The following is a 26,268-nucleotide window of genomic DNA, read 5'->3' on the forward strand; positions in this document are numbered from 1 at the left end:
TAATAGAAACCCCATACAGAGAACTCCAATATATTGTCCCCTAACACTCAAATCCACCAGTGTTAACATTTTGCCACCTTTGTGCATGCTCTCTTACTCTCTCTCTCCCTCTTTCCCTCTCCTGAACATGTGAGAACAGTTTGCACTTATAATATTCTTTGAATGCATAATACTTCCAGGTACATTTCCCATGAACAAAGATATTCACTTCTGTAACCACCTTAAATGCAGTTATCAAGTTCAAGAAATTTAATGTTGATATAAAGTTTATGTTCTGTATTCCAATTTATGTCCCAATAATGTCCTTTTGAGGCTTTTCTCCTTCATTCTTAATCCCATCCAGTATCATGTATTGCACTTAATTGTTATCCCTTTAGTTTCTTTTTCATTTTGAAAAAATTCTGGTAACATGTAGACAACATAAATCTTCCCATTTCTACCCCTCCCAAGCATAGCATTCGGTGGGATTAATCACGTTCACAGTTTTGCAGTATCCTCACCACCATCTAGTGCTGTCATTTTCCTTTCACTCCAAATAGAAACCCTACCCTCATTTTGCATTAAATCCCGTTGCCCTGGCCCCCAACCCTGGTAAACTGTACTGTACTTTCTATGAATTTGCATATTCACTGATATTTTCTTTGAGACTACCAGGGAGCTTAATTTCACATCTTAAATCTATAAACAGTCTCGCTTGCTTTGATACCAACTTATCAATTTCAGTAACGTACATAAACTATTTCCTATACTCCTTTGTCCTCCACCTTTATGTATTGTCACAAAGTACATACGTAATTTATACATCATGAGTCCAAAACCATTTGTTGTCAATATCTTGTATGCATTTGCCTTTTAGATCTTGTAGGAAGTAAAAAGTGGATTTACAAAAGAAACACCGTGGTGCTGGCGTTTATATTTACCCATGTCATTATCTTTACTGGAGATCTTTAGTTCTTTAAGTGGTTTTCTTTTCAACATACAGAACTCTCTTTAGCATCTCTTGTAGGACTGATCTAGTGATGATGAAGTCTTTCATATTTTATTCATCTGGGAATGTCTTTATTCCTCCCTCAATTTTTTTTTTTTTTTTACATTGGCAGGTACTGAGAATTGAACCCAGGTCTCCAGCATGGCAGGCAAGAACTCTGCCTGCTGAGTCACCATGGCCCACCCTCCTCCTTCAATTTTGAAAGACAGTTTTGCTAGCTACAAAATTCTTAGTTGACAACAGCACTTTAAATATCTTCATGCTGCCTTCTTGCCTCCATGGTTTCCAATGAGAAATTGGCATTTAATCTTATTAAGATTCCTTTGTATATGACATGCTGCTTCTCTCTTGTAGCTTTCAGAATTTACTCTTTATCTTTGGCATTCAGCATTTAATTATAACATGGTGTGGTGAGGGTCTGTTTGGGTTCATCCTGTTTGGAGTTCATTAAGTGTCTTGGCTATATATATTCGTGTCTTGTTAATTTGGGGAATTTTTAGTCATAATTTCTTTGACTATTCTCTCTACTCCCTTCTGTCTTCCTTCTCCTTCTAGACCTCCTATAATGCATATATTGGTGTACTTGGTGATATCCCAGAGGTTCCTTAGGCTCTGTTCGCTGTTCTTCATTCTTTTTTTTCCTCTTTCTGTTCCTCAGACTGAATGATTTCAGTTGTCTTGCCTGCTAGTTTTTTCATTCTTTCTTCTGCCATCACAAATCTGCTGTTGAACCTCTCAAGGGAATTTTATATTTCTGTTACCCTGCTCTTCGGCTCTGCTTAGCTTCTTTTCATAATTTCCATCTCCCAGTTGATAATTTCTGTATGTTCACCTATTATTTTCCTGATTTCCTTTAGATCTTTGTGCATACTTTTCTTTAGTTCTTTGAGCATATTTAAGACCATTGTTTTACGTCTTTGTCTGGAATGTCCTAAGTCTGGTTCTCATTGATGATTTCTAATGCTTTAATCTTCTCCTTTGCTTGGACCATCACTTTCTGTTCTGTGATCTTTTGTTGAAACCTCAACATTTTTATAGTTTGATGGTATCACTGGAATTTAGACCTTGAGGCATCTTTTCCATAAGCTGCATATATCCAGTTAATGTTATGCTTTCCTTGAATGCCAGGCATTGACAAAAGAAAAGAAAAAAAAAGCAAGCCCCTTTCCCAGCTTTGAAGATTAACCTGTTTGAGTGTTCTCCTTCAGGGCTTATCCATACAGTGAATTTAGAGAATAGCTCAAGGCCAAGGTATATGGGCCTCTCTCATCCATTCTGTGCCTGCCTCTTGTCTTAGACATACACCTGTGACCCTAGAATTCTTCTGTTTACATGAATATGATTGTTTTCTCTTCTCTGGGAAACAAATTTCTTGTGGTCTGGGAACTGCATATACCACAGCCAGCAGTTCCTTGTTCCATGCAGCACCTTGTTTTGTAGGTGAGCACAAGGGCTGCCTTCTATATGTAGGGCAAGTTCTGGGACAGTGAGTCCCTCAGGCCACCACCAGACAGACTGGGCCAGGCATATATGCTCCCTGTATGTGCCTCAGGGTTATTCTGCTCCCTCTGGAACCAGGACCAGGGATCTGTACTGGGAGTGCAGCTCGGCTCTAAGCCAAGTTAGGGAGGGTTTGGGGAGAAGCCAGCCAGGATACTAGGAGATCCTCCTGCTTTTAAGTGGCCTTTTACTTGATTCAGTGCTGGTCCTTTAACTCATATTTTAACTGTTCTCCGGAATTTCTAGAAAGATGCTTCTGCCAGTTCTTGCTAGTTGTTAAAAGCTTCTATAGAGCCCTGAAGCTTCTCAGTCCGTTTTTTACTTTGCCCCTTAACTCCAGCTAAATTAACTTTTCACAATTGCCCAGTTTGTTTTCTTTCTGCCTTGAATCTTTGTTCAGTGTTACTCCTTTTTTTCACTTCTTCATCCAAAAGTGGCTTAGAAGTACCCTCTTTGACCAATTCAATATCTTGCCCTGTTCATGAAGCAGCCTACAATCCTCCCGCTTTTAAAGGATCACTTCTGTCCTCAATTCTCAAAATACTTATGATTTATACAATTGCTAAGGCATTTATCACATATTGTCTTGTTTTTGTTGGTTCAATCATGGACTGTATTTATGCATGCAAAGTGGAAGGGGGAACAGCATTTAAAACCTGACTCCCAAGCGGCAGCCCTTTGCTCTCTGTAATGGTCCAACCCACCCTTCCATCCTGAGCTTCTAAAACTGACAAACATAGTAATGGGCACCCATTGTGGATCCAGGGACTAGGGAAAGTTGCACATGTTCTTGTGTGTCAGTTGCGTTCCGAGATTGGTTAGTAGACATTGTTTTAAAATTAAACACAGAACGAGAGTACAGGATAATATTTACATTAATTTTTAAGGATAAAACATAATGACATCAGAGAAAAGTTTGCTCTGTATTTCTTTCTTAAGGCTTTACCCCCAAACTTCTCAGAGATATTTATTCTTGTTGGTCTTTAGGTGTTCTTGAGGGACAAATATGAGATAAAACATGATAACCTGTTGCTGTCTCTTACTTCATTTCCTAGTATTTCTCTGCTCCTTGGGCCTTGGATACCTGTCTCAAGTGTCTTTTGCCCTTTCTGCTGGGAACATCCAGTTCCAGCTAAGACCCCTGTTCTGACTTCATATACGTCCCTTGTGGTTATGAAGAGCCTCTTCCTCCTGCCCTGGCTGCAGTTGGCCCGTGCTGGTCAAGCATTGTCCACCCATTCCTTAGAAGATGTTGTTCTTTGAGTTGCATGTGCATTCATTTTTCTCCCATGCTAGGCTGTAAACTCCTGAAGAAAAGAAACTGTATCTCATATTTCTTTCTTTAGTCACACGGTGTCTCTTATTTAGTAGTAGTACAGTAAATATTTACTGATATTATCTAAATAGATTCAAAAGAAGCTTAGTTGTGCTTTAAGTGGAAATGTCATATATACATTGAACTGCTTAACTAATCACATTCTTGTTTCAATGAAACAAGAGCCTCAAAACATGTGGCAATACGTTTGCAGTCTAGTTAACCTTTACCATCATATTTGATTCGACCACTTAAAGGACTCTGTAGCCACATTTTGCCTTCCCTTTTCAGTGGTGCTCAGACTATGTTGCTGGAGCCCTTGGGATTCTTTTAGGCACTCCAGAGACTGTGTCAGGAATTTGGGCTCTGGTGCACTCTACTCAACAGAGCTTTGCTTTTCTTTATTTTCTGGGTTTCCACTTAGGATTTCAGTTGGAAAAAAGGTCCCTTTGCCATAGACTGGTGATTTTCTGACCAATTTTTGCTGCTTCCATCCTGTGTGTCCCTTGTACACATGGCTATTTTCCCTGAGTGCAGCCAGTGGAGTCCTTGAGAACTTCTCCCTGCTTGATAAGGGTTTGTAGTGAGCAGGCCAACCTTAGGTCCTCTTTCAGCCCAGAGTCTACTTCAGATTCTTTTTCTATTAAACTCATTTGTTCAGGTTTGTGTTTGAAAGAGCTACACCCTGAGCACAAAAACCTTGCCTAAGCATTCTTTTTGTTACCTCTTACTCTGATGCTTTTGCACTTCTGTACCCTGTTTCTAGTAGTTATAAACTGTACAGGTTAACTATTTAAAACCATATGCTGCCTAACCTCCAGTCTGGAAGCTACATTTAAAATCTATTGTCCTTGTTGATTAAGAGCAATGTCCTACATATAAAAAACTGTAGCGTAGTTGAAGATGATTGTCACTCAGTATAATCAGTTATTTCTTAACCCCAGCTCTTTAACCTTTTCTTGTTCTTTCCATCTTTTTGTTGACTTTTTAATGATTTCCTTAATTTTCTCAAGAACCTGTTTAAAACAGAAGGACAAAGCTGAACTTGATATTATAATAAAGGTCTGACCAATACTGAATACAGTAGAAGAATTGGACTTCAGTTCTTTAAGATACTGCTATCAGTGCCAGGTGTGGTACCTTGGCTGATGGGTCTGATATTGGAAAAAGAGAACAAGGTATCAGAAATGATTCAGGGTGAGGGGCCGTAGGAATAGGGAGTGCAGAACAAATAGGTTTTGACTCACTTCACCAGCTCAGCAGCAAATGAAGCCATAGGTGGTCTAATATTTAAACGATTTCTTTTTGTACTGTCTACATGCTAGATAAACAGGAAATTCAGTATCTTTCTGTAAGGTGTCCTTCTGCCTCATGAATATTTAGTGACTGTCAGAGGACTTACTCAGTCCAGAGGGGCAGACTGCCAGTGGACTAGAACTGAAGTACTACTGCTTCATCATCTACAACTGAATTCTAGTTGCCTGCTTATTGTCCAGATTTTCTCATAAAAAACATATTTCCCATCCTCCTGCAAACTTCTTTCTCTAATTCTCATCATGGTGTCCGTCTCCATTCAGTTACCCAAGACAGAAACCTTGGACTTATCTGTAACTTGTTCTTCTCCTTCACCATCCCAGCTCCATCCCACATCCAATCAGTCACCAAGTCAATTGATTGGACTTCTTAAAATTTCTCTCTCCATTCCTACCTCAGAATCCTGGTGAAGACTGCTGTAGTCACTCACCTACCTTTAGAAATAACATTCTGATTGTTTTTTGGACCCACACCGGTTTTACCAGAATTATCTAAAGGACATATCTGATTGTTTAGTATCCTTATATTAGAAGAGATAATTAATTTTAAATTACCTTGAATAATAACCCATTGTCTCCAGAGTAAGAATCTCCTTCCTTTATCTGGCATATATGCCTCTAAATGGGATGGCCTCAATATATATTTCAACTTCACTGCCTGCCACTTCTCCTTATGTATCTTAAGTTCCTGACACACAGAACTGGTATGTAGGAAGAAGGAAGATAGCACATCCCTGTGGCATCAACCTCAAACAGAGGAACTTTTCCAAGGGCTAAAGTAGTAAAGTTTTGGGAAGCCAGAAGAAAGCCAGGTCCTTTCCTCCCCAGCCCCAGGGAAATGGCAGATGAATAATTTTCAGATTTCAGAAAAGCAGTGCTGGATGTTGATGCTTAATTGGTGCAGATCTTCTGCTTGGGGTGATGGAAAAGCTTTCATAATGGATAGTAGTGATAGTAGCTTGACACTGAAAGTAATTAACACGATTGAATTGTATATTTGAGTGTGGTTAAAATGGGAAATTTTGGGTTGTAAATATGTTGCTAGAATAAAATTTTTTAAAAACCATTGAACTGTAAAACACAAAGAATGACCCTTATTGTAAACTACGGACTGTAGTTAGTACAATTACAATACTGTTTCATCAGTTGTAACAAAGGTACCTCACTAATGCAAAGTGTTAATAACAAGGACATCTGTGTATATTGGGGAGTAATATGGGAACTTTGTGCATGATTTTTCTATAAACCTACAACTGACAGGAAGGAAGGAGGGAGGAAAAGAAGGAAGGAAAGAAAAACAGTGTCCTTAGGGAAAAGCCACCCTTTAACTTTGGCACTGAAGCAGGAAGGTTCATTTGCAAATGCTGGGGGAATTTGTTCACAGGAGTTCTAGGGCACATAGGTAAAGACATAGGGTCAGGGTTCTGAGGAAAATCAGGACCACTTTTTGATGGAGAAGTCATAAAATATTGCCAACATGGCTGCCATGGCTGATGCAAGGCAACACAAAATGGCCTAACCCGTGACCGGCTTTCTTCCCGGAACTGGCAGTGGTTCATGCCAAAAGCACTAACCTTAAATCTGCCCTCCACCCTAGCAACAACGGCCACCAATCCCCGTCTGACACATGTCCCTGCATGCTCCCAGCCTATATAATCTTGGGCACTTCCTCAATAAAGCAGACGCCTTCCACTTACCTCTGAGGGTTGTCTCCTGAGTCGTTTCTTCGTGACTGTGTGCTGTGTGCCTGACTCAGTACGGCCGCTTACCCCCAGCCATCAGCTAACCAACAACTTTTTTCAGAGCAGTAATCAGCATAAGGGGTTTGGGGTAAAAGAAGATGAGATTTGGCAGGGAGTAGCGAGTTACCTTTCAATTTGTGCCACATGATCTCTGTAGCTTAGGAGGTGCTTGGTAAATGTTTGTTGGGTTTATTTTTTCTGGTATTTTCTTACCCCATCCTAGCAGTGTATTGGTTTTTTGTTTGTTTTTAATTTATTAATTAAAAAATTAAGAAATAAAATAAAACATCAACATACATAATCAGTAATTCACAATATCATCACTTAGTTGCATATTCATCATTTCTTAGAACATTTGCATTAATTCAGAAAAAGAAATAAAAAGACAATAGAAAAAGAAATAAAATGAACACAGGAAAGAAAAAAAAAGATTATACCTATCATACCCCTTACCCCTCGCTTTCATTGATCACTAGCATTTCAAATTAATTTATTTTAGCATTTGTTCCCCCTATTATTTATTTTTATTCCATGTGTTCTACTCATTTGTTGACAAGGTAGATAAAAGGAGCATCAGACACAAGGTTTTCACAATCACACAGTCACATTGTGACAGCTGTATCATTATTTGGTCATCCTCAAGAAACATGGCTACTGGAACATAGCTGTGCATTTTCAGGCAGTTCCCTCCAGCCTCTCCATTACACCTTTTTTTTTATTAATTAAAAAAAATTAACAACAAACAAACAAAAACTTTAACGTATCATTCCATTCTACATATATAATCAGTAATTCTTAATATCATCACATAGTTGCATATTCATCATCTCTTAGAACATTTGCATCGATTTAAAAAAGAAATAAAAAGACAACAGAAAAAGAAATAAAATAACAGAAAAAAAGATTATACCGATCATACCCCTTACCCCTCGCTTTCATTGATCACTAGCATTTCAAACTAAATTTATTTTAACATTTGTTACCCCGATTATTTATTTTTATTCTATATGTTTTGCTCGTCTGTTGATAGGGTAGATAAAAGGAGCATCAGACACAAGGTTTTCACAGTCACACAGTCACATTGTGAAAGCTATATCATTGTTCAGTCATCATCAAGAAACATGGCTACTGGAACACAGCTCTGCATTTTCAGGCAGTTCCCTCCAGCCTCTCCACTACATCTTTTTTTTATTATTATTAATTAAAAAAATTAACAACAAACAAAACAATAAGATATCACTCCATTCTACATATATAATCAGTAATTCTTAATATCATCACATAGTTGTATATTCATCATTTCTTAGAACATTTGCATCAATTTAGAAAAAGAAATAAAAAGACAACAGAAAAAGAAATAAAATGATAATAGAGAAAAAAAAGTTATACGTATCATACCCCTTACCCCTTGCTTTCATTTACCACTAGCATTTCAAACTAAATTTATTTTAACATTTGTTCCCCCTATTATTTATTTTTATTCCATGTGTTCTACTCGTCTGTTGATATGGTAGATAAAAGGGGCATCAGACACAAGATTTTCACATTCACAGAGTCACACTGTGAAAGCTATATCATTGTTCAATCATCCTCAAGAAACATGGCTACTGGAACACAGCTCTACATTTTCAGGCAGTTCCCTCCAGCCTCTCCACTACATCTTGAACAACAAGGTGATATCTACTTAATGTGTAAGAATAACCTCCAGGATAACTCTTGACTCTGTTTGGAATCTCTCAGCCATTGACACTTTGTCTCATTTCATTCTTCTCCCTTTTGGTGGAGAAGGTTCTCTCAATCCCTTGATGTTAATTCTCAGCTCATTCTAGGGTTTTTCTCGGTCCCTTGATGCTGAGTCTCAGCTCATTCCAGGATCTCTGTCCCACGTTGCCAGGAAGGTCCACACCCCTGGGAGTCATGTCCCACGCAGAGAGGGGGCGGGTGGTGAGACTGCTCGTCATGTTGGCTGGAGGGAGAGGCCACATCTGAGCAACAAAAGGGGCTGTCTTGGAGGTGACTCTTAGGCCTAAATTTTAAGTAGACTTGACCTATCCTTTGTGGGGTTAAGTTTCATATGAGCAAACCCCAAGACTGGGGGCTCAGTCTATAGCTTCAGTTGTCCACACTGCTTGTGAGAATATCAAGAATTCAACTTGGGGAAGTTGAATTTCTCCCTGTTCTCACCATTCCCTGAAGGGGGCTTTGCAGATACTTTTCCACTTACTGATCGAATCACTCTGGGATTCATCAGGGCATCACTCTGGACAAACCAGCAAAATCTCTTGTCTTACTTGGGATTCCAAGTACTTATGGCGTTCAATCAAACTATCTACATAAGTTATATTAGGAAATGCACTAGTCAAAATATAAATTTTGTAACAAATAAACATTTTTTGCTTTAGTCTCACATAGAAGGTGACATTTTAAAATATTAACTACCATTGATTTTCAGTACCCTGCAATAATGACATTCCTTTGTTCTTCCTCATGCAAAAACATTTTTAAAATTGTGCTTTGTACATTTCACTATTATTATACACTCTAGGCATTCCTAGATTATACCATCTCAATCTTTGACATCTATCTTTCTTTCTGATTTCATTTATGTCTCCAGCCCTCCTCCCTCTACCATTCTCACATGCAGCTTCATTCAGTGTTTTAACATAATTACATTACAGTTAGGTAGTATTGTGCTGTCCATTTCTGAGTTTTTGTATCTAGTCCTGTTGCACAGTCTGTATCCCTTTAGCTCCAATTACCCAATATCTTACCCTATTTCTATCTCCTGATGGTCTCTGTTACCAACAAAATATTCCAAGTTTATTCATTAATGTCAGTTCATATCAGTGAGACCATACAGTATTTGTCCTTTTGTTTTTGGCTAATTTCATTTAGCATAATGTTCTCAAGGTCCATCCATGTTGTTACATACTTCATAAGTTTATCCTGTCTTAAAGCTGCATAATATCCCATCGTATGTATATACCACAGTTTGTTTAGCCACTCATCTGTTGATGGACATTTTGGCTGTTTCCGTCTCCTTGCAATTGTAAATAATGTTCCTATAAATACTGGTGTGCAAATGCCCGTTTGTGTCTTTGCCCTTATGTCCTCTGAGTAGATACCTAGTAATGGTATTGCTGGGTCATATGGCAATTCTATATTCAGCTTTTTGAGGAACTGCCAAACTGCCTTCCACAGCAGTTGGACCATTTGACATTCCCACCAACAGTGAATAAGTGTGCCTCTTTCTCAACGTCCTCTCCAGCACTTGTCGTTCTCTGTTTTGTTGATAATGGCCATTCTGTTGGGTGTGAGATGATATCTCATTGTGGTTTTGATTTGCATTTCTCTAATGGCAAGGGACATTGAGCATCTCTTCATGTGCCTTTTGGCCATTTGTATTTCCTCTTCTGAGAAGTGTCTGTTCAAGTCTTTTTCCCATTTTGTAATTGGATTGGCTGTCTTTTTGTTGTTGAGTTGAACAATCTCTTTATAAATTCTGGATACTAGACCTTTATCTGATATGTCGTTTCCAAATATTGTCTCCCATTGTGTAGGATGTCTTTTTATTTTCTTGATGAAGTCCTTTGATCACAAAAGTGTTTAATTTTGAGGAGTTCCCATTTCTTTCTTTCTTTCTTCAGTGCTCTTGCTTTAGGTTTAAGGTCTATAAAACTGCCTCCAATTATAAGATTTATAAGATATTTCTCTACATTTTCCTCTAACTGTTTTATGGTCTTAGACCTGATGTTTAGATCTTTGATCCATTTTGAGTTAACTTTTGTATAGGGTGTGAGATATGGGTCCTCTTTCATTCTTTTGCATATGGATATCCAATTCTCTAGGCACCATTTATTGAAGAGACTGTTCTGTCCCAGGTGAGTTGGCTTAACTGCCTTATCGAAGATCAAATGTCCATAGATGAGAGGGTCTATATCTGAACACTCTATTCGGTTCCATTGGTCAATATTTCTATCTTTATGCCAGTACCATGCTGTTTTGACGACTGTGGCTTCATAATATGCCTTAAAGTCAGGCAGTGTGAGACCTCCAGCTTCGTTTTTTTCCCTCAAGATACTTTTAGCAATTTGGGGCACCCTGCCCTTCCAGATAAATTTTGGTTTTTCTATTTCTGAAAAGTAAGTTGTTGGAATTTTGATTGGTATTGCGTTGAATCTGTAAATCAATTTAGGTAGAATTGACATCTTAACTATATTTAGTCTTCCAGTCCATGAACACGGTATGCCCTTCCATCTATTTAGGTCTTCTGTGATTTCTTTTAACAGTTTCTTGTAGTTTTCTTTGTATAGGTCTTTTGTCTCTTTAGTTAAATTTATTCCTAGGTATTTTATTCTTTTAGTTGCAATTGTGAATGGAATTTGTTTCTTGATTTCCCCCTCAGATTGTTCATTACTAGTGTATAGAAACACTACAGATTTTTGAATGTTGATCTTGTAACCTGCCACTGTGCTGTACTCATTTATTAGCTCTAGTAGTTTTTGCTGTGGATTTTTCAGGGTTTTCGACATATAGTATCATATCATCTGCAAACTGTGATAGTTTTACTTCTTCCTTTGCAATTTTGATGCCTTGTATTTCTTTTTCTTGTCTAATTGCTCTGGCTAGAACTTCCAACACACTGTTGAATTAACAGAGGTGATAGTAGACATCCTTGTCTTGTTCCTGATCTTAAGGGGAAAGTTTTCAGTTTTTCCCCATTGAGGATATTAGCTGTGGGTTTTTCATATATTCCCTTTATCATTTTAAGGAAATTCCCTTGTATTCCTATCCTTTGAAGTGTTTTCAGGAGGAAAGGATGTTGAATTTTGTCACATGCCTTCTCTGCATCAATTGAGATGATCATGTGGTTTTTCTGCTTTGATTTGTTTATATGGTATATTACATTAATTGATTTTCTTATGTTGAACCATCCTTGCATACCTGGGATGAATCCTACTTAGTCATGATGTATAATTCTTTTAATGTGTTGCTGGATTCGATTTGCTAGAATTTTGTTGAGGATTTTTGCATCTGTATTCATTAGAGAGATTGGTCTGTAGTTTTCTTTTTTTGTAATATCTTTGTCTGGCTTTGGTATGAGGGTGATGTTGGCTTTGTGGAATGAATTAGGTAGCTTTCCCTCTTCTTCAATTTTTTTTTTTTTTGAAGAGTTTGAGCAGGATTGGTACTAATTCTTTCTGGAATGTTTGGTAGAATTCACATGTGAAGCCGTCTCGTCCTGGACTTTTCCTTTTGGGAAGCTTCTTAATGACTGATTCAATTTCTTTACTTGTGATTTGTTTGTTGAGGTCATCTATTTCTTCTTGAGTCAAAGTTGGTTGTTCATGCCTTTCTAGGAAGTTGTACATTTCATCTACATTGTTGTATTTATTAGCATAAAGTTGTTCATAGTATCCTGTTATTACCTCCTTTTTTCCTTTGGGGTCAGTGGTTATGTCTCCTCTTCCATTTCTGATCTTATTTATTTGCATCCTCTCTCTTCTTCTTTTTGTCAATCTTGCTAAGGGCCCACCAATCTTATTGATTTTCTTATAGAACCAACTTCTGGTTTTATTGATTTTGTCAATTGTTTTTATGTTCTCAATTTCATTTATTTCTGCTCTAATCTTTGTTATTTTTTTCCTTTTGCTTGCTTTGGGGTTAGTTTGTTGTTCTTTCTCCAGTTCTTCCAAGTGAACAGTTAATTCCTGAATTTTTGCCCTTTCTTCTTTTTTGATATAGGCATTTAGGACAATAAATTTCCCTCTTAGCACTGCCTTCGCTGCATCCCGTAAGTTTGATATGTTGTGTTTTCATTTTCATTTGCCTCGAGATATTTACTGATTTCTCTTGTAATTTCTTCCTTGACCCACTAGTTGTTTAAGAGTGTGTTGTTGAGCCTCCACATATTTGTGAATTTTCTGGTGCTCTGCCTATTATTGATTTCCAACTTCATTCCTTTATGATCTAAGAAAGTGTTGTGTATGATTTGTCTTTTTAAATTTGTTGAGACTTGCTTTGGGACCCAGCATATGGTCTATCTTTGAGAATGATCCATGAGCACTTGAGAAAAAGGTATATCCTTCTGTTGTGTGGTGTAATGTCCTATAAATGTCTGTTAAGTCTAGCTCATTTATTGCAATATTCAAATTCTCTGTTTCTTTATTGATTCTCTGTCTAGATGTTCTGTCCGTTGATGAGAGTGGGGAATTGAAGTCTCCAACTATTATGGTAGATGTGTCTATTTCCCTTTACAGTGTTTGCAGTGTTTGCCTTATGTATTTTGAGTCATTCTGGTTCGGTGCATAAATATTTATGATTGTTATGTCTTCATGTTGAATTGTTCCTTTTATTAGTAGATAGTATCCTTCTTTGTGTCTTTTAACTGTTTTACATTTGAAGTCTAATTTGTTGGATATTAGTGTAGCTCCTCCTGCTCTTTTCTGGTTGTTATTTGCATGAAATATCTTTTCCCAACCTTTCACTTTCAACCTATGTTTATCTTTGGGTCTAAGATGTGTTTCCTGTAGACAGCATATAGAAGGATCCTGTTTTTTAATCCGTTCTGCCAGTCTATGTCTTTTGATTGGGGAGTTCAATCCATTAACATTTAGTGTTATTACTGTACGGGTAGTACTTTCTTCTACCATTTTGCCTTTTGTATTTTATATGTCATATCTAATTTTCCTTCTTTCTACACTATTCTCCACACCTCTCTCTTCTGTTTTTTCATATCTGTCTCTAGTGCTCCCTTTAGTATTTCTTGCAGAGCGGGTCTCTTGGTCACAAATTCTCTCAGTGACTTTTTGTCTGAGAATGTTTTAATTTCTCCCTCATTTTTGAAGGACAAGTTTGCTGGATATAGAATTCTTGGTTGGCAGTTTTTCTCTATTAGTAGTTTAAATGTATCAACCCACTGTCTTCTTGCCTCCATGGTTTTGCTGAGAAATCTACACATAGTCTTATTGGGTTTCCCTTGTATGTGATGGATTAATTTTCTCTTGCTGCTTTCAAGATCCTCTCTTTCTCTTTGACCTCTGACATTCTGATTAGTAAGTGTCTTGGAGTATGTCTATTTGGATCTATTCTCTTTGAGGTATGCTGCACTTCTTGGATCTGTAATTTTAGGTCTTTCATAAGAGTTGGGAAATCTTCAGTGATAATTTCTTCCATTAGTTTTTCTCCCCCTTTTCCCTTCTCTTCTCCTTCTGGGACACCCACAACACGTATATTTCTGTGCTTCATATTATCATTCAATTCCCTGAGTCCCTGCTCATATTTTTCCATTTTTTTTTCCCTGCTCATATTTTTCCATAGTTTCTGTTTCTTGTTGGATTTCAGATGTTCCATCCTCCAGTTCACTAGTCCTAACCTCTGTGTCTTGAAATCTACCATTGTAGGTTTCCATTGTTTTTTTCATCTCTTATACTGTACCTTTCATTCCCATAAGTTCTGTGATTTGTTTTTTCAAACTGTCCATTTCTTCTTTTTGTTCTTTCCTTCCTTTTTCGTATCTCCCTCAATTCATTGATTTGGTTTTTGATGAGGTTTTCCATGTCTGTTCGTATATTCTGAATTAATTGTTTCAGCTCTTGTATCTCATTTGAACTATTGGTTTGTTCCTTTGACTGGGCCATATCTTCAGTTTTCCTGGTGTGATTAGTTATTTTTTGCTGGCATCTAGACATTTAATTACCTTAATTAGTTTATTCTGGAGATTGCTTTCACTTCTCTTACCTAGGGTTTTCTTGCTAGATGAATTTGTTGCCTATCTGTTCTTTGACCTTCAGTTCAGCTTTTTCTGGACCTCTAGCTTAGGTTTTGTTTAACAGAGGAGAATTTTTCAGTTCTTGTTCTCTTGTTTCTTGCCCTGCTTGTATGGTGCCTTTTCCCTCCCCACCCTTAGGAGGGCCTATGTAGGTATTATAGACTCCAGCTGGGTCTTCCCAGAAAACTGGCCTCCTATCAGGGGGAAGGATTCACCTGCGTCAGTTTTCCCTGAAGGTGAGACCCAGCAGGTTGAAAGACTTCCCTGTGAAGTCTCTGGGCTGTTTTTCTTATGCTGTCCAGTATATGGTGCTTGTCTGCCTGCAGGTCCCACCAGCAAACGATGTTGTGGCACCTTTATGTTTGGAAGACTCTCCCTGCTGGGGGTGTGGTGGAGACAGAGGAGAGGCTGTAGACTGGTTTTAATGGCTTCAAATTGCCAAGCCCTGGGGTCTGAATTCCTTGAGGGAGGGATTCCACCTGAATTGGGCTTCACCCCTCCCCCGGGGAAGGCACAGGCAGGAAACAGCCCTGAAAGCAGTCCGTTTCTGCCTATGCCTGGGGCAGTTGCAGCCTGAGAAGTCCTGCCACTGAATCCAGAGGTAGCCAAGCCTCTGTAGAAAGACAGCCACAAAATCCTCTATTTCCTCCCCTTTCCTCTTTTTCCGTCAGCCCAATGAGCAACCTCCGTCTTGACCAGGTTTAGAGTCTCTTTCCTTTCCCTCTGGGAAGCCGCCTGCGGGGGAGGGGCGCTGGCCGCCAGGGCTTGGGGAACTCATGGTTCTGGGGAGTCTCGCAGCCAGTCCAGCTGGTCCAGACTGGGGTATGCTGTGTGTCCGGTCACTGACGTGGCTCCGGGAGCTGTTCTGTATTGTTTCTGGTTATTTAGTAGTTGTTCTGGAGGACGAACTAAAATGTGCACATTGCTAAGCCGCCATCTTGGCCCCAGTGTGTATTGTTTTTTTATAACTTTAGTTTAATGTAATTCTACTGGACTTCATCCTGTTTCTGATACAGCATTTCTTTTATTTTTTAGAAAGTTTTATGAATGTCTTTCTAGCACCATTTGTAGGAGCAAAAGTATGGTGACTGTTCGTTGTGAATCTTCATAATAGGAAAGCATGTGCAGATGGACTCACAGTACTCACATAGAATCTCTCTGTTTATGTGCTATCATCCTTTTCTTTTGTCATCCAAGTCTAAGTAATCTGGCTGTTCATTCCTGCTGGTTAGGGGAGATCATGTATGATGACTTCTGGGTTATGTTCTGTGCCAGTTAAAATATATTATGTACCCAAATTTATAATTTGGCTAGTGTATTTCCTAATATAACTTATGTGAAGAGTTTAACTGAACACCATAAGTAATGGAACCTTGAGTAGGGCATGAGAGTTTGTAGGTTTGTCCAGAGTGATGCCCCAATAAATCCCAGAGTGTTTCAACAGTGAATAAAAAAGTATTTGCAAAGTCCCCTTGAGGGGATGGCAAGAAAGGAGGAAAATTTAACTTCCCCATGTGGAGAATTCCTGATATTCTCACAAGCAGTGGGGACAGCCAAAGCAGTAGGCCAAGCCATCAATGTTGGGGTTTGTTCAAATGAAACTTATCCCCACAAAGGATAGGCTAAGCCTACTTGAAATTAGGCCTAAGAGTCACCCCCAGAGAATCTCTTTTGTTGCTCAGATGTGGCCTCTTTCTCTCAGCCAGCACAACAAGCAAACTCACTGCCCTCCCCCTCCCTACGTGGGTCATCACTCCCAGGGTGTAAACTTTCCTGGCAACGTGGGACAGAAATACTAGAATGAGCTGGGATTCAGCATCAAGGAATTGAGAAAACCTTCTAGACCAAAAGGGGAAGAGAGAAGTGAGACAAAATAAAATGTGAGTGGCTGAGAGATTTCAAACATAGTCAAGAGGTTATCCTGGAGGTTATTCTTAAGCATTATTTAGATACCACCATTTTAGTTAAGGTATATTGGAGAGGCTAGAGGGAAGTACCTGAAAATGTAGAGCTGTAGCCATGTTTCTTGAAGATGATTGTATAATGATATAGCTTCCACAATGTGACTATGTGATTGTGAAAACCTTGTATCTGATGCTTTTATCTATGGTATGAGTAGATGAGTAAAACATAGGGATTATAAATAAATAAATAATAGGGGAAACAAACATTAAAATAAATTTAGTAAATTGAAATGCTATAATCAATGAAAGGGAATGATAAGGGGTATAGAAAAAAAATGGGAAACAAAGGCTAAAATATATTGGGTAGGTAAGGGGTATGGTATGTATGAGGTTTTTTTCTTTTTCTTTTTATTTCTTTTTCTGAATTGGTACAGATGTTCTAAGAGATGATCGTGGTGATGAATATACAACTATGTGATGGTATTGTGAGTTATTGATTATATACCAACAACGGAATGATCATATGGTAAGAATGTTCGTATTTGTATGCTGTTATGTTTAAAAAAATTTTTTTAAAGAGCTATTAAGCAGTAACTTGCTATACATTAAAAATCTGTGATTGTTTATAAAACAAATATTAAAATATATTTCCTTTCACTTCAAAAAAAAATTGTATACCCCAGGATAGACATGTTTTAAGCCTGATTCAATCTTGTAGAGGCCACTGTTTCCTTTAATCTTAATTCAATACTGTAGGGCAGAAACTTTTTTGTTAGATTATCTCCGCGGAGATCTGGCATGCCTAATTTTGGGTGTGACCTTTTGATTAAATGGAGGTATAACTCCACCCATTCCAAGTGGGTTTTGATTAGTTTACTAGAGTGTTTAAAAGGAGAAACATTTTGGAGAAACATCAGAAATGACAGAGCCAACAGAAACTTCAGAGTAGAACTGATACAGATGCTGACACTTGGAGAACAGAGACACAGATCTTTGGAGATGCTTGTAGCCCAGCAGATGTCCCCATGAGATTTTAAGCTAGTCAGGACCTAGAGCAAGTCAAGGGAAGCCAAGAGTTGAAGACCAGCCCCAGAGAAGCAAAGTGAGGAATCCCCACAGGAACAGAGGCTGAAAGCAACAGAGCCCAGGAGCAAGGGACCAGCAGATGCCAACCGCGTGACTACCCAGCTAACAGAGAAGTCCCATTGACCTTCCTTGGATTAAGGTATCCTTCTCTGGATGCCTTAGTTTGGACATTTTTATAGTCTTAGAACTGTAAACTTGGAACTTATTAAATTCCCCTTTTTAAAAGTCATTCCAATTCTGATATAGCTCAGTCTGGCAGCTTGCAAACTAAAACATGCCCATTCTTTTCATATTGTGCAAGGCTATGTCTTTTGTAAATTATTTATGTAAAGGAAAGTGATGTAGTAGAGTCTTGCAATGTAATGAAGAATAGGATTTTGCTGGGAGTCTGTTTTAGACTTTGCCAATAGTTGTAGTTTAGACTCAACTTTCCAAACAATCTCAATTAAGAGTGTTTAGCGCTAAGGTAGCATCATGGCATGTACACATTTGTTTGTTTCTTCTAAAAAGTTTGAGCCTCCTGGAGTCGAGGGTATGGTGAAGACATAGAAAGGCTTAGAAAGGAATCAGGAAAAGTGTTCCGGTTTCCTGACAGAATCACATTTCTCTACATAGTTCATTGTCTTTTCTTGGTATTTATACGTGGGAAGATACTGAGTAATCAGAGCTGAAAAGACAAGTAGAGGTCAACTAATACATCAAACCTCAGTCAGGCTTTGCACCATGATTTTTTAATATAATTTTTATTGTGAAATATATATACAAAACAATAAATTTCAAAGTACATTTTAACACATAGTTTATATCATATTTCAAAGTTTAATATAGGTTGCAGTTCTACAATTTCAGGTTTTTCCTTCTAGCTACTCCAAAATATTGGACACTAAACAGAAGTATCAATGTGGTGATTCAGCAGTCATACTCATTTCTTAAAACCTAACCTCTCTGATACAACTCCTCCTCTTTTGATCCTTCTCCCAGTCTTTAGAAATATTTAGATTATGCCCATTCTAACTTTTGGCATGTTGAAAAGTATGTGTTGACAGTGTGGAATAGGGGTATGGAATTAGTTGATATTCTTGGAGAGAATGGCACCTCTGAGTTTCAGGATTTATCTGGTTTAGGAACCATCTGAAGGTTTTAGGTTTCTGAAAAAATAAACTTAGTGTGTGCAACATTTGTAGGATCTTAGATAAGAGCCCCCAGTGTTTTTTTAGGGTTAACAGAGTTAACAGGAATGGTATTAGCTGGGGTCTGGCACACTGTGGCAATTAGCAATGTCTAACTGAAGTTTACGTAAGAGTAGCCTCAAGAATAGCTTCTCCACTCTGTTTGTACTCTTAGCCACTGATGTCTTATTTTGTTACATTTCTTTTTGCCCTTTTAGTCAGGAAGGCATTGTCAGTCCCACCGTGCAGGGCCATGCTCCCTGGGAATCATGTCCCATGTTGCCAGGGATACTCATGCCCTTGGTTGTCATGTCCCACGTAATGGGGAGGATAATGATTTTACTTAAGAGTTGGGCTTAGTTGGACCATGGTGGATCAGTAGGCAGACTTTTCACCTGCCATGCCAGATGCCAGAGACCCAGGTTTGATTCCCAGTGCCTGCCCATGCAAAAAATAAAAAATAAAAATAAATAAATTAAGAGCTGTGCTTAGAGAAAAAGAGGCCACATCTGAGCAACAAAAGAGGTTCTCTTGGGGACGACTCTTAGGCCTAATTTTAAGTATGCTTGACCTATCCTTTGTGGGGTTAAGTTTCATATGAACAAATCCCAAGATTGGGGACTCAGCCTATTGCTTTGGTTGTCCTCTCTACTTGTGAGAATATCAAGAATTCTCCACATAGGGAAGTTGCATTTTCCCCCTTTCTCACCATTCCCCCAAGGGAACTTTGCAAATATTTTTTTACTCACTGTTCAAATCACTTTGATATTTATTGTTTTACCCTGTATTTTGCTTTACCCTAGTCTCAACCAGATCAGCTTCATTTGTGTATCTAATTGAAGCCTGATCTCTTTTTTGTTTGTTTAACAAACAATGTTGTTTGTAGCAATGCTGACCTTGAGAGCTGCAGATTCCAACCCTGAGACTTAGGTGTCACACAGGTACCCAAAGTTTCAGGGAAATACCAGGTTATACATATAAAGCACAGCATCTCAGAATCTAGAAATAAAACTTAAAGCTCAGGAATAAATGTGACTGCTATAAGGGCTTCTAATCTAGGCCTCAATTTTTGGTATAGGTATTCTCTAAAAGAGACCATTCAATATTTGTCCCTTTGTTTCTGTCTTATTTTGTACAACACAATGCCCTCAAGGTTCATTCACCTTGCTGCATGCCTCACAACTTCTTTCTTTTCTTTTAGCCACACAATCTTCCATTGTATGTATACACCACAGTTCGCCTTTCCACTTCTTAGTCATTGTGCCCTGCAGCCAACTCCATCCACTGGGCATCCTGGATTATATCCAAAATAAACAATCTGTGTTTCACAGTATCTTCACTTAGTTGTACAGTCATCACCACTCTCAATTTTAGACAATTTTTACTGCTCCAAAAAGAAAAATAACAAATAAACACACCCTTACCAAAGAGAAAATCTAAAACTCCCCTTAACTCTTGTTGTTTATCCCAAGTATAGCTATGGCACTGATAATGTCTTCCTGTTAAATATATGCCATAGCATGCAATAGTATTTTTCTCTATATACTCCTCTATTATTGACTCTTTGTACAAGATTCATACCTTGCAAGAACTTATTTATATTGTAGTATTAATTGGTGAGATACATGGCTCTATTCAATCATACTCACCTTCATTATGGTAATATCACTTATAGACCCACTATTGAACTACCATCACTTCTGTCCATTCCCATACATTTAAATTCAACCTCATTAGGTAATCATTCACCTATCTTTAACTTCTGTTTATCACTATGTCCCCTACATTCTACCTTATAAGACTCCAAGTTACCTTTACCAGGGTCATATTAGAGAAATCACATAGTATCTATCCTTATGTGTCTAGCTTATTTCACTCACCATTTTATCCTCAAGGTTCGTTCCATGTTGTCACATGCTTCATTTTGTCTTACTGCTGCATAATATTCCATTATATGTATATACCACATTGTATTTATCCACTTCTCTGTTGATGGGTACTTGGATTGTTTCCTTCTTTTGGCAATTATGAATAATGCCACTGTACATGTTGATGTGCACATTTCTGTATGTGCCACTGCTTTCGGCTATTTTGGGTATATACCAAGTAGTGGTATTGCTGAGTCTTAGAGCTGCTCAATAATTAGTTTTATGAGGAACCACCAAACTGTCTTCCACAGTGGCTGTACCATTATACATCCCCATCAGCAGTGAGTAAGCATTGCAATTTCTCCATATCCTCTCCCTCTCTAACGTTTGTTGTTTCTTGTTTAATTGTAGCCATTCTTGTAGGTGTGAGATGGTACTTCACTGGGTATGATTTGCATTTCCCTTATAGCTTATGAATCTGAACATCTCTTCATATGTTTTTTAGCCATTTATATTTGCTCTTCTGAAAAATATCTATTCATATCTTTTGCCCATGTTATAATTTGGTTGGTTGTTGTTATGTTGTTGACTCTTATGGTTTTCTTTATATTCAGTGGCTATCAAACCCTTAACCAATATGTGGTTTCCGTATATTTTCTCCCATTAAGTTGGCTGCCTCTTCAACTTTTTGACAAAGTCCTTTGAGGCACAGAAGCACTTAATTTTAAGGAGTCCCTATTTATCTATTTTTCTTTTGTTGCTTTTGCTTTGGGTGTAAAGTTTAAGAAACCACCTCCTGTTATTAGGTGTTGAAGATGTTTCCCTATATTTTCTTCTAGGAGTTTTATGATACTGGATCTGATTTTTAGGTTTTTGATCCACTTTGAATTAATTTTTGTATTGAGTGTAAGGTAGAGGTCCTCTTTCATTCTTTTGACTATTGATAACCAGCTCTCCCAGGTTCATTTATTGAAAGGACTATTTGGTCCCACTTCAGTGGATTTGGGAGCTTTGTCCAATATCAGTTGATCGTATAGTTGGTGGTCTGTTTCTGCACTTTCAAGTTGATTCCATTGATCAATATATCTATCTTTGTGCCTGTGTCATGCTGTTTTAACCACTGTGGCTTTATAATAAGTTTTAAAGTGGGAGTGTTAGTCCTCCCACTTTACTCTTCTTTTTTTTTAGAATATATTTGGCTATTTGAGTTCTCTTTCCCTTCAAAATGAATTTGATAACTGTTTTTTTTCCAAGTTTTCAAGGTAAGTTGTTGGAATTTTTATTGGTATTGTGTTGAACCTGTAGATCAGTTTGGGTGGAATTGGCATCTTAATGATATTTAACCTTCCTATCCATGAGCATGGAATGTCTTTCCACCTATTTGTATCTTCTTTTATTTCTTTTAGCAATGTTTTGTAGTTGTCTGTGTACAGGTCCTTTACATCCCTGGTTAAATTTATTCTTAAATATTTGATTCTTTTAGTTGCTTTTTTTGAATGGAATTTTTTCTTTAATTGTCTCATCAGCTAGGTCATTACTTTGTTTAGAAACATTACTGATTTTGTACATTAACCTTGTATCCCACCACTTTGCTGAATTTGTTTATTAGCTCAAGTAGCTTTAAGGTAGATTTCTCAGAATTTTCCAAGTATAGGATCATATCATCTGCAAATAATGAAAGTTTTACTACTTCCTTTACAATTTGAATGCCTTTTATTTCTTTTTCTTGCATGATTGTTCTACCTAGAACTTCTAGAACAATGTTGAATAATAGTGGTGACAGTAGGCCTCCTTGTCTCATTCCTGATCTTAGGGGGATTGCTTTCAGTCTGTTACCCTTAAGTTTGATGCAGGTTGTGGGATTTTCATATATGCCCTTTATCATAATGAGGAAGTTTCCTTTTTTTTTAAAAAAAACCCTTTGAGTGTTTTTATCAGAAAAGGATGCTGAATTTTGTCAGATGCTTTTTCAGCATCAATTGAAATGACCATTTGATTCCCCATTGATTTATTCTTGTGTGTTATGTTACATTGATTTTCTTGTATTAAACCACCCTTGCATGCCTGGTTTAAACCCCACTTGGTTGGGGTGTATAATTCTTTTAATGTGTCATTGGATTGATTTGCAAGTATTTTGTTGAGAATTTTTGCATCTGTATTCATTAGGGGTAGTGGCCTGTAGTATTCCTTTCTTATGGCATCTTTATCCAGTTTTTGGCCTTAGAGTGATATTAGCTTCATAAAATGAGTTAGGCAGTGTTCCTTTTTCCATGATTTTTTGGAAAAGTTTGAACAGGAATGGTGGTAGTTCTTTTTGGAAAATTCCACTGTGAAGCCCTGGGTTTTTCATTGTAAGAAGATTTTTGATGACTGATTGAATCTCTTTATGTGATTGCTTTGTTGAAATCTTTTATTTCTTCTCGAGTCAGTATGACTTGTTCATGTGTTTCTAGGAATTTGTCCATTTCATCTGAGTTGTCTAGTTTGTTGGTGTATAGTTGTTCATAGTATCCTCTTATGATTTTTTTGTTGTTTTCTCAGGGTTCATGGTAATGACCCTCCCTCTCAGTTTTGGTATTGCTTGTTTACATCCTCTCTCTTGTTACCTTTGTCATCCTAGCCAGGGGTCCATAGATTTTATTGATTTTCTCCAAGAACCAACTTTTGGTATTGTTAATTCTTTCTGTTTTTCTTTTATTCTCCTATTCATTTATTTCTGCTTTAATCTTTGTAATTTCTTTTCTTCTATTTACTCTGGGGTTGGTTTGCTGTTCTTTCTCTAGTTTCTCAAGGTGAGCAGTTAAGTCCTTGAATTTTGCTATTTTTTTGTTGTTGTTGTTGTTTTTTGATGTAGACATTTAGGGCAATAAGGTTCCCTCTCAGCACTGCCTTAGCTGCATCCCATGAGTTCTGATATGTTGTATTCTTATTTTCATTTGTCTCCAGGCATTTACCAATTTCTCTTGCAATTTCTTCTTTGACCCACTGATTGTTTAAGAGTGGGTTATTTAATCTCCATATATTTGTGGAAGTTCTGGATCTTTGTTGGTTATTGATTTCCAGCTTCATTCCATTGTGGTCAGAGAAAGTGCTTTAAATAATTTCAACCTTTTTAAATTTATGTAGATCTGTTTTGTGCCCCAGCATATATGATCTATTCTGGAGAATGTTCTGTGAGCACCAGAAGAATGCATATCCTGATGTTTTGGGGTATAACACTCTATGTATGTCTGTTAGGTCTAATTCATTTATCACATTTGTTTAGATTCTCTAATTCCTTATTGATTCTCTGTCTGGTTGTTCTGTCTATAGAGGAGAGTCATATATTGAAATCTCCCACTGTCGTTGTTGAAACATCTATTGTTCCCTTCAGTTTTGCCAGTGTTTGCCTCATGTATTTTAGAATTCCTTGATTGGGAGCATAAACATTTATGATTGTTATTTCTTCTTGGTAAATTGTCCCTTTTATTAATATGTAGTATTTCTATGACATCTTTACTTTTAAAGTCTATTTTATCTGATATTAGTATAGCTACTCATGCTTTCTTTTAGTTACAGACTGCGTGGAACATCTTTCTCTGTCCTTTCATTTTCAATGTAATTGTATACTTGGCTCTAAAATGAGTCTCTTATAAGCAGAATATAGATGATCATATTTTTAATCCATTCTGGCAACCTGTATCTTTTAATTGATGAGTTTAATCCATTAACATTTAGCATTATTACTGTAAAGGCAGTTCTTGAATCTATCATCTTATCCTTTGGATTTTGTCAGATCTATGTATTTCTTTCTCTCTCTCTTTCTCTTTTATCCTTTAAGTTACCCATATTAATATTCTTCAGTTTTGTGCCCTCCTCTAGCCTTCCCTCTCCTGTCATTTTTTTTCAGCCAGCAGAACTCCCTTTAGTATTTCTTGGAGGGCAAGTTTCTTGTTAATAAATTCTTTTAGCATTTGTTTGTCTGGGAATATTTTAATCTCTCCTTCAATTTTTTTTAACTTTTTTTTATTGTAAAGTGTAACATATAAACAAAGCAAAGAAATAAAAAAGCAATAGTTTCAAAGTAGTCTTCAACAAGTGGTTACAGGACAAACCCCAGAGTTTGTCATGGACTACCATATGTTCCTTTCATTTTTCCTTCTAGCTGCTCCAGAATATAGGAGGCTAGAGAGCTTAAATACTTTTTTATCATCACAATCGACTTTTTTCCTTCTTTTTTTGTGTGTGAACAATAACATATATGCAAAAAAGCTATCAATTTCAAAGCACAGCACCACAATTAGTTGTAGAACATATTTCAGACATTGACATGGGTTACAGTTTCACAATTTTAGGTTATTTCTAGCTGCTCTAAAGTACTAGAGACTAAAAGAGATATCAGTTGAATGATTCAATATTCATATTCATTTGTTAAGTCCTATCTTCAGTGTGTAATTCCACCGTATCACCTTTGATCTTTCTGTACCTCTTTGGGATTGTTTGGGCTATGGCAATTCTAAATTTTTTTATGCTGGAAGAGTCTGTAAATAATATGGGTAGGGAGATGAAACTATCTGATGTTCTGGAGAGACTGGGCTAGGTTTTAGGACTTATCTGGACCAGGGATCCATCTGGAGGATGTAGGTTTCTAGAAAGTTACTCTAGTGCCTGAAACCCTTGTGGAATCTTATATATTTGCCCTAAATGTAAGAGTAACCTCCAGAATAGCCTCTAGACTCTATTTGAACTCTCTCTGCCACTGATACATTATTAATAACACTTCTTTTTCTCCGTTTTGGTCAGGATGGAATTGTTGATCTGATAGTGCCAGGTCTGGATTCATCCCTGGGAGTCATCTCCCATGTCGCCAGGGAGACTTTCACCCCTGGATGTCATGTCCTACATAGGGGGAAGGGCAATGATTTCACTTGCAGAGTGGGGCTTAGAGAGACTGAGGCCACATCTGATTAACAGAGGTCCTCCAGAAGTAACTCTTAGGCATGCCTATAGGTAGTCTAAGCTTCTCCGCTACTTATGTAAGCTTTATAGGAGTAAGCCTTATGATCGAGGGCATGGCCTATTGATTTGGGTACCCCCAAACTTTGACACAGTATCAGGGGATTCCCTGATGGTAAGGTTTAATAGTTCCATATTCTTTCTCCCCACCCTCAGGGGACTTTGCCAATACTTTTTGATTATCTTCTTAATATACTCTAGGATGTTTCCAGACATTAAAATAAACTATACAGAATTAAAGGACCTCTTTCTTTTTCTTTGCTTCCTGTGTTTCATTTGTTCAAATGAGCTGTACAGATAGGCTGAAGTAGATTATGCACTACAGAAAATTTTAGTTCCAGATCAAGTAAACCTTTCTTCCATTGATCTCAAAGAGTATGTGTGGTTCTAAAATATAGACACTGTCTTCCTTACCCTTATATTCTGAATTCCTTCAACCCCAACCTGTTCAGCTTTGTTCTTATCTCTAAATATCAGGTTCTATATATAAAATAACTTCTCAAAATCCAGAAATAATAAGCCACACTTCGGACTTAATGTATCTGCTCTTAAAGTTTATAATCTAGGCCCCCTTTTTCTTATAAGCATTTTCTAAAGGTGACCATACCATTGTTGTT

The 26,268-nt window shown here is 37.5% G+C and overlaps 1 protein-coding gene across 6 annotated transcripts in view; it reads left to right on the forward strand.

Annotated features, from left to right (window-relative positions):
- BEND7 (BEN domain containing 7) overlaps positions 1 to 26,268 on the forward strand; it is a 128,428-nt gene that overhangs the window by 18,965 nt on the left and 83,195 nt on the right. Inside the window, exon 1 of one of the 6 annotated variants that reach the window (XM_077169393.1) lies at positions 16,352 to 17,059. The exons of the other annotated variants lie outside the window; for them this stretch is intronic. The gene's annotated coding sequence lies outside the window, so the exon portion shown is untranslated. Of the gene's footprint in view, positions 1 to 16,351; positions 17,060 to 26,268 lie in introns of those variants that run through there. 6 annotated transcript variants of the gene reach the window in all.

The sequence above is a fragment of the Tamandua tetradactyla genome, chromosome 7, assembly GCF_023851605.1.
Source record: "Tamandua tetradactyla isolate mTamTet1 chromosome 7, mTamTet1.pri, whole genome shotgun sequence".
NCBI lineage: Eukaryota > Metazoa > Chordata > Mammalia > Pilosa > Myrmecophagidae > Tamandua > Tamandua tetradactyla.